Below are 9,903 nucleotides of genomic sequence, written 5' to 3' on the forward strand. Positions count from 1 at the left end.
ATCTTTGTGGTGATTTTGGGTAATGATCTTCCAAGAAAACAAGACTTAGGTTTTCTAATTTTCTCTCTTGATGGGGGAAGATGAGAATAGAAATTGGCACTTGTTTCTTGGGGACCACTACCAATTTATAACCTCATAGCTAGGTTATTAATTTTAAGTATTTCTAATTTAGCCCCTCAATAAATTAGAAATATCGCTTAGGGTATCTACACATTTAGCCTATGACACTTTAATACCCAATGACCCATAATTACAAAAATGATCACTTTATTTTGGGCCAAACTTCAAATAGCAATACACTAATATACATATGAGCCCATATTGAGGATTTTAATCTAACAGTTAGAACGTGGTATATATATATATATATATATATATATATATATATGAGAATAGGTTAAGGTATCAATGGTAAGAAGTATAAGGTTTTATATATATTAAAACCAATAAACATTGGCTATTTCACACTTTAAGCCTTAAAGCATGTGCCCAATACTATGGACGCGTCACTTTATAATAATTAGTTAATAATGTTTTTTTATATTGTTTATCGAATCAATATGTGTGTAACCTGATAAGTATTTTTGTAGTGTTAATAATAATTAAGTTTTCATACATTTGTATGGGCACATTGTAAATTTCTAACACTATAACATTGTTGGAATTAAATTATCATAGGGTCAGTGGTGGCTATACACCTTCTAAACTTTACACTATTTAACAACTGTCTATATATTTAAAATTTTAGTGGGAAATACCTCCCAATCTCCACTCTAATTTTGCAAATTTAAGGTGTTCATTAATTCTTAATCTTAAACGCTAACATGGATTGTCCAGTGTAATTTAATTTTTAAGAACTCATTTGGTACACCGTGTTATTTTTGTGTTAGATTGTATTAAATTGTAGTAGTATTATTTAATACAGTACAATGTTTAGTATATATTAAATTTTATTAATAGGTTGTGTAAACATATTTACATAAACTTGACCCCCACCACGACCCCGATCCATGAACCGGGGTTTGGGGTTCGAGTTTGAGTCTGGGCTTTGGGGTCGCATCAGGGTCCGAGTTTGGGGCCTAGCTAGTCTAGGAGTGCAAGGGTTGGGTTCAGGTTCGAGGTTCATGTTCGTGTCTGGGGTCTGGTTTGGGGTCTGGGGTCAGGGTTGAAGTTGGGAGTGGGGTTGGGTCCGGGTCCAGGTCTAGGTCGGGGCTGGGTCGGGGTTCGGATGCAGATTCGAGACTAGGGTTCGAGATTTGGATCCAGGAACGAGGTTGGGTATGGGTCCGTGTTTGGGGTCCGAGTCTGAAGTCTACGTCTGGGGTTTGGGGCCGAGGTCTGGGTTTGGGTCTAGGGTTTAAATATTATAATACAAGCTAATACAGATCATTTATAATGTAATAAATAATACAGTTGATTTTGTATTAAAATTTATGATTGTAATAATTAATACAATAAAAAGTTTGATTTAAGTATAGTATTCCTTATTATTTAATACAATACGACTTTATAAGAATTACCAAATGAGCCCTAAATATATTATAAGCAGACATGGGGTGTAGATTTGCGCAATGAGAAGAAAAAGTGTGCACGAGTTTCAAATTTGATGTGCACGTTTGCCATAATCAATCTCGATCCCCTTTATATTTCAATTCAGATTTGTCGTCAAGCTCAAAACTCTTTTTGTTCTTTAATTTCGGTGGTAGTGGTCTTAATAATGATGGTGTTGGAAGAAGAACAAAAAATAAATAAAAAGAAAATGAAGAAGAATACTCGTAAGTATACAGGGGAAAGAAAATAAAAAAGAAGCTAAACCCTGATTTTGACTCAAGACCCAGATCTTGTGACTCCAACAAGGGACTTGTGTTAGGTTGTTTTTAGTATTAAATTTAGATTAATTTTAGTATATTTTTAATTTATTTTTACTCGTGTTTGGAGCAATTTTACGCTTGTTATCTTTTATTTTTGCAGATTTAAAATAGAGAAAGATTAAAAAAATATCAACGGAAAAAGATAAAAGATCGCATAAAATATCACTGTGCAAAAATCAGGATCCTGCCTAGGAAAGAAAGATTGCATGCCTTGAAAACGTGGGGGAATTGAAGACGGGCCACGACCAAAGAAAAGTCATGCTGCGGCATGTACACTTAAAGTCTTGTATACTCGTGTGAAAAATGCAAACGGGTTGCGGCCTAAGAAAAGGCATGCCGCGACCCGCCCTTAGTTTGAAGCAGAAAAAATGATTTCTCAACGTGGGCTTGTTGTGATGGCCTAATTTAAAGCTGAAAAGGAATTTTAACATGTGAGATTTTTCTATCTTTTTAGGCCCTCAATGGCTATATAAGGAGGGAACTTCAGTTGATTTCGGTAAGTAATTCGGAAGGAAATAAATAGTAGAAAAAGGAGAACAAATTTCAGAGACCTTCTGCAATTTTGGATGCTTTCTTTAGAGGGTTTCAACATTCTTTTCTTCCCTATTTTTTTTTAAGTTAATATGTGATTTTGCTACAATGAACATGAGTAGCTAAACAATTAATTAGGGTCTAGATGGATATTGTTGACATTGTTTTATGGTTTTAATATGATTTATTTTCCCTCAGTTTCTATGTATTCTATTTTATTTGTACTTAACTAATTTTAAATGCCTGGTTAACTGTCTATGGTTTTGATGCGAGATCTGAGAAGTGAGTGTCAATTATGCTATATGTTAGACTTTTATTTGGGCTTACATTAAATTTTATTGGTTTTATTAAAACTTGGGTTGATTGGATAGTTCTTTGCTGTGTTAGCCTATGTTGTTGGTGATCAATTGTTAATGGGCTTAGCATCTGTGAGTAAAGTCTAGGTGAAGCAGAAGTGTGGGCTTTTCTAATTGACTGAAGCCTTTGATGAGCAGGCCCAGCCCAACTAGGGTTTTGTAGCTAATTCCCCTCCCTAACTCTATAAATACATATTGTCTCATCACAATTGTATACCTTTTGATAATCAGATAAAATAAACTGCTTCTGATTTAGAGATCTAGGGAGGAAGACTTAGTTGATAGTATTGCACTATCGAATTGGAGTAACTGCTGTGGATCAATCAGAGATAATTGCTATGGATCAATCAGGTACACATACCTAATTATTATATCTTATTATTGTGTTCTATGTTATATACAAATAGATCTTGGGTTAATTGTTAATTTATCTAACATGTGGTATCAAATTGCCTATTGTATATGATTTAGAACCTATAATTAGTATAATTAATTTGCATATGTTAATTATCCATAATTACATATGAATTTCGTTATTATTTTATGTTGAATTTTTTGTTCTTAAATCTTAAAACTTTAGGGGTTTTGTTTATCATCAAATTCTCGTTCTATTGATATATTACATGCATGAAATCATTGTGTATATTAAGAGAATTTTAACTTTAAAGTTTTAGGGTTTATATAATTATAATATGAAATTATAATTTGTGTTTTTTGATTTTATTGTTTTTTATTTAAAATTGATTATAGATATCTCATTCTTAATTGTTTACGAATGTTCTTCAATGATTAATTTTGAATTTTGATCAAGATTGATATCCAAATAATTTTTTTTTTTATGTTCTTTATTTTTTGGATAGCTTTTCTTTAGATCTATTTTTTTTAGCAATTAATAGCCGAAATTAGAGACATAGATCTATTAGAAATTGTAAACCAATCAAAATCCCTCTTTTTCCCCTCCGTTTCGTCACTTTTATGGCCGGAATTTCATCCCGACCCGACCGGGTTTGAACCGGGTCGCACAAGATCCATGTTGCAGCCATGGAAGCTGCTGGAGGTTGAAGACAACCCGCTGGGACGAAGCCCACTCGCGGCTGTCGGAGAGTGAGAGAGAGTGAGGTAGTTTCGTGACTCCGTTTTTGACGATTCTTTTTTTCAATATTATTAGAATTTAATTTCTGATTTTTTGGTGATTTTTAATTAATTTTTTGACGCCGTTTAATAATTATTATTATTTTAATGATAATTATGCAGTTAAAAAATTATTAAAAATAATTTTTGATGATTTTTCAAAATCCGTAAATCATAGAAATTTTTTTGGGTTTCTTCTCGTTCCATAAGATATAGTCACTCTCTTATTTGATTTATCTTGACTATGTAATCTCCACCAATATTCTTTCTTTCACATCTTTCCATTATTTGTTGTTCTAAAGTTATAAAACTTGATTGTTTGATACAAAAATAATGTGTTGTGGTGGACACTTTATTTTTTTTTATTATCAATATAATAAAAGCAATTAATATCTCTCTTTTGGAAATTTGGTTGAAAATTATTAATTTTCAATGATTGTTTTATCACCAAATTTCACATGTTGAAGAAAATATTATATATTTTGGTTGACTATATGTGTAATTACTTGCCCAAAGGTAGTATTTACATATATTAGTTCACATTCCATGAAGTGAGTTAATATTAAATATATATATTTTAATTATTTGCCCAAAGGTAATAATTTAAATATATAAATTTATTATTATTTTTTGCTTGAATTAATACATATTTTTAAGAAATTTATTTGCCCAAAGGTAATAAAATTCTTAAATGATATGTATTTTTTCTTTGTTGTTAACTTCATGAAGGTAGATCATGTGTGTGTTATATTCTCACCCCAAAGGGGAGTTTATAATGACCAGTTGATTCTACAATATTTTATAATACATTGCTCATATTGCTTATTCAAGTTTTAATTTTTGAATTTTTCAGTCTCCTTTTCTGTGAACAACAATAATGCTTCCATCCATATTTTGAATGCTTCCAACTACAAGACATGGAAACGAGATGTGGAATTTACTTTAGGCATAATGGATTTGGACTTGTGCCTACGAGAAGAAAAACCTGCTGATCTTACTGAATCCAGTACAACTGCCGAGAGAACTCATCATGCACAATGGGAAAAGTCAAGTCGACTTAGTCTTCTTACTATGAAAAGATCCATTCCTGAACATCTATTGAGTGGTTTGCCAGACACTACAAATGCCAAAGAGTTTTTCAATGCTGTAGAAAAATTATACGACAACACGGTGAAAACTTGAAATTTGGACATCTTATGGATGAAATGACAACCATTAAGTATGATGAATTAAAAGGAGTGCGAGATTTTATTCTGAAATTGGTGAATGTTCAGTCCAAGTTGAAAGATCATAATATTCCTCTTCCTGACTCGTTCATTATTCATCGAGCTCTTCATGCTCTTCCTGCCTCTTTCAGCCTTATCAAGACAGCCTACAACACTTACAATCAAACATGGACTATCAGCGACCTAATTTCTCAGTGTGTAGCTGAAGAAAGCAAGCTTAAAAGGGAGAAGAATGAATCTGCTAACTATGTTTCTCACCTCAAGCCCAACAAAGGAAAAGGAAAATTCAAGAATAAAAATGATGGTGCTTCTTAAACGGAATGGTAATGGTAAGGAGCATAAGAATAAACAGAAGAATAACAAAGGAAAGTCCAAATACTCTAATGTGAAGTGTTACTTTTGTGAAAAATTGGGGCCTCGAAGAAACGATCACAAATTTAAGACTTGGTTAGAAAAGAAGCAAGCACAATCAGGTAATCCATTGGCATGTGTTTGTTTTGAATCTAATCTAGCTGATGTTCCTATTGATTCTTGGTGGTTAGACAGTGGTGCTACTGTTCATGTTTCTGCTTCCTTACAGGGGCTAAGGGATCTCAGGAAGCCAAGTGAGGGGGAGTCCAAGCTTAAAGTGGGCAATGATGTTGGAGTTGACGTTATCTATGTTGGAACATTTATTCTTGAATTACAGTCTCGTGATAAGATTCACTACTACAAAAATCATAATTTGCGTCGGTCAACACGACGGTCAACATCGAGGACCGACCCAAAAAATAGTGGCTGAGTTGTTGCGTCGGTTTCTAACAGACGCAAAAAATTAGTAATTTGCGTCGATTGTATATTAGACGCTAAAATGTAAACTGACGGGAATGTGAATTTTTTTTAAAAAAATGTTTGTTTTAGTCGTCTATTGATAATTGACGCGGACAATACTCAAGTCCGTTACTAACCGATGCAATAAAGTTGAGCATCGTTTATAAATTGACGCAAACTTATTAAATATTTACAAAAACCCCATTTCTATTCAAAGTTTTATTTTGCAAAAAGACATCTCCCTGCTCTCTCTCTCTCTCTCTCTCTCTCTCTCTCTCTCTCTCTCTCCGCCCTAACCCCAAACTCCATGAATGGCGATCAAAGCTCGCCCCAAACCCTGCTGCTCGCCCCGATCCCTCTTCTCTAAGTTTTGGTCATCGACGCAACACACCACCCCAATCCCAGCTCTCCTCCTGCTCTTGTTGTCTTCTCCGTTCGGGCCAAGCTCAGCCCCTAACATTGTTGTTTCCGCTCAGGCCAAGCTCGCACAAAATAACCCTATATAGTGAGGTATATATATAGATATATATTTATTTTTAAAAATTGAAAAATCTGGTTGAAAATATTAGATTGAATTGAGATACTACGATATGGTTCTCCAAAAACCAAAGCTTAGAGCATTCGGCCCCCAAAATTCATTGGTGACTCTCTCTTCTCGTCAAGCCCAACTTCGCAATTCTCCCTTCCCTATCACTGGGGACCATCACTTTCAACTGATTCAATTTCTCTGCATTTTTCTAGGGTTTGTCAATTTGGGCCCCAACCGAATGCGAGTCGAGGGCTCGAAGCTGAATTCTTAACATAGTAATTTGTCATTGTATGTTTTCTTCATATGTAAAAATTCTATTTTTTGGGGTTGTTTTGTGCTCTTCTTGGATTTTTTTTAATTATTATATTTGTTTTAGTTATTCTAATTTTGTAATTGGATTTGATTTCAGGATATTCCTGGAAATGATGTGAGTCTGTAGTGAATGTAATGGAAAGGTCGTTCTTATCGTCAATGTTGCTTCAAAATGGTACCAAACATGCTCTTTTGCATCAATATATATTGCTTTGTGTTGTTATCGTTTCTTAAGTAAAAATATTTATGTGAACAATTTTTTGAAAATTAAAATAGAGAAACATTCAAGAACATTTGTGCCTCTGGACGATTTTGTCTTTAAGATATGCTTAAACAAGTAACACAAATTTTTAAAGGAATAGAGTTCTGTTGCAATTTGAAAGACTTTTACAGCAACTTTTGCCAAAATGATCTTTACTCTAAGATTAAATTAGCTTAACAGTGTGGATGAATTATTAGTTTTCAAACTTTTTTCTTTTTTGAATGGCTATGTTATCAGATTAACAGTGATACAATACAACTTTAATCTCTGTTAATTTAAAGAACCATTGGACTGAAGATAAAAAATGAACTCCATGTAATTTATAAGGAATATTAAAAATGAAATCCATGTAATTTTGATCAGGTAATGCTTGAATTTGGTTTAAATTAAGCTCACGGTTCACTCACAGTAGGTATTGGATTTGATTTCTCATGATGATCTACCTAAGGTTCTCGTTTCTCAAGCTGTTTAAATTCAATGTAAATGCTCAGCTTTAATGAAATGAGTAGAATGATTGATATGGTTCAGTTAATAAGTCTACAGATAGAAATTAACTAACCTGTTCCAATAAAGGATGTGAATCTGGTAGTTCATACCTGCATCAAATCAGTTTGTTGAGAAGATAAAATGTAGCACATCTCTTAAGAATTACTCTCTAAATGTAACTCCATTGTGTTGCTAGTATAGTTTTCTTAACACAGCTTTCAAGAATATTAATTGGGCAGTGGCTATGAATACTAATTCAGGAATAGAGATTATTACTGGTTTAAGCTTTAGCGTGCTGAAAACTGACTTCATATGCTACGTAAGAATGTAATTACACTTGGTCTGTTCGGAGTCTACTGACATTCCTCAGTTTAGGTATAGGGATGGAGGCAGCTTCTGGATTCAAGGCAACGAAAGCCTTGGACATGTCACCCTCTTGGAGCTCCATGTTCTATGTTAGAGCGAATTAAGTACATACTGTTTGCTTATATTTGGAACCTCTAAAGAGGGACCACTATAATAGTTTCTAATAGCAACAACCCTTTTTCTCTATGGTACTTGTGTGTTCAACTTGATTTTTGTTTCTTGCGTTCTTTATATTTTTTGTTTTCTTTATTTTGCAGTGGTTTAACACAGTCAAACTACAAGGAGCTGTATGTTCTTTATGAAAGTACAAAGTCTAATGCCAAATTGCCAATGTTTATTATTTGTTTTAGTTTAATGAAAAGTACAAAGACAAAGGTACAAGACTCACTCTAATGACAAATGTACATTTTTATAAATCTGAATGTGAAAATTAATAAGGCTAATGATTATTATTATTATTATATATGATTATTTTGGTTTCAAAAATGACATTTTTAGCTTTTTTTAATGGTTTTATGATCTGGGTTTTTGCAGGCAAAGAGAAAGCAATCTACAGGGGTAATATTAGGAGATGATGTTTTGAATTTGGTGATTGAGGCAAGTGTGGATCACTCTCTTGTTATGGCTCTTGTGACTGTATATGGTTTAATGCAGAGAAAGATGTAAATAACGACTACTGCAATACAATTTTTCATTAGATTTTCTTTTTCTTTTTTCTTTTTTGGGGGTGGGAATTTGAACAATTTTGTCCCCAGATTATATATTGATGTGTATGTTCAAAATCTAAAGGTAAAGGGAATTTGTGTAAATTGCCACAATGTTTGACAGTTAAGTTATTATTAGATTATACTACTTTCATGTATGTGGCCAACAAATTAAATTTAAACAAGTTAGAAACCATTAATTTCCACTAGTTTTGTTCCTCACTCAATCTTCCAATTTTAGCAATTTATGTGTCATTTTTAAACTGACGGTATAACTTTTTTGTGACGGTTTAGAAATGCTACAAATTATTTTGCGTGATTTTCAAACCGACGCTAAAGATAAAATAAAAGTGTGTATATTTTACGTCGGTTTTTAAATGAAGATAATTGTTTTTTTGCGTCATTTTAAAAATGACGCTAATAAAAAACTATTTGCGACTACGGCATACACGTCGGTTTTATAAACCGACGTAAATTCTTTAAATGACATTTAAAAACTGACGAGAATTGTACTTTCTGTAGTAGTGATTATTCTGAACAATACTTTTTATGTTCCTACTTTTAAAAGGAATTTAGTTTCGCTTCCGCTTTTGGTTAAACAAGGATATTCTTTTCATTTTGCAAATGATAATGTTGACATTATGCTTGACTCTCGAATTATTGGAAATTGCTTTTATTCTGATGGTCTTTACAAGTTGTCATTGGCTCCTTTAGATTCCTCTTTTAATGTTGTGAATTCTGTGGGTAAAAGACCTCATATTAAGGAAACATCCTTATTGTTATGGCACAAAAGATTGGGTCATATTTCCAGAGAAAGGGTTGATCGTTTAATTAAATCTGAAATACTTCCTCCTCTTGATGCTTCTGATTGGGATACTTGTGTTGATTGTACTCGTGGAAAATTGACTAAAACAAGAAAGAAGACTGCAAACCGCAGTCAATCTTTATTGGAAATTATCCACACGGACATCAGTGGTCCTTATTCCACCACGTTGTGCAGAAATAAGTATTTTATCACTTTTATTGATGATTTTTCTCGTTATGGATTCACCTATTTAATTAAAGAAAAATCTGACGCCCTTGATAAACTCAAAATTTTTCGAAATGAGGTTGAGAAACAATTAGGAAGAGTCATCAAAGTTGTTCATTCTGATCGTGGAGGAGAATATTATGGTCGTTATACGAATACGGACAACACATGGGGCTTTTTGCGAGTACTTACAAGAAAATGGTATAGTTGCTCAATACACTATGCACAGTTCACGAGCAAAATGGCGTTGCTGAAAGGAGAAATCGCACTCTCATGGATATGGTTAGAA

The 9,903-nt window shown here is 33.1% G+C and overlaps 1 long non-coding RNA gene across 1 annotated transcript; it reads left to right on the forward strand.

The window, feature by feature from the left end:
- Positions 1–6,129: 6,129 nt before the first annotated feature.
- Positions 6,130–8,790, forward strand: LOC133038003 (uncharacterized). Its single transcript, XR_009687983.1, has 5 exons — positions 6,130–6,435; positions 6,667–6,742; positions 6,864–6,941; positions 8,138–8,255; positions 8,415–8,790. It is a non-coding gene; the product is annotated as an uncharacterized LOC133038003 (long non-coding RNA).
- The last annotated feature ends 1,113 nt before the right edge of the window (positions 8,791–9,903 follow it).

This window comes from Cannabis sativa, chromosome 5 (assembly GCF_029168945.1).
Source record: "Cannabis sativa cultivar Pink pepper isolate KNU-18-1 chromosome 5, ASM2916894v1, whole genome shotgun sequence".
NCBI lineage: Eukaryota > Viridiplantae > Streptophyta > Magnoliopsida > Rosales > Cannabaceae > Cannabis > Cannabis sativa.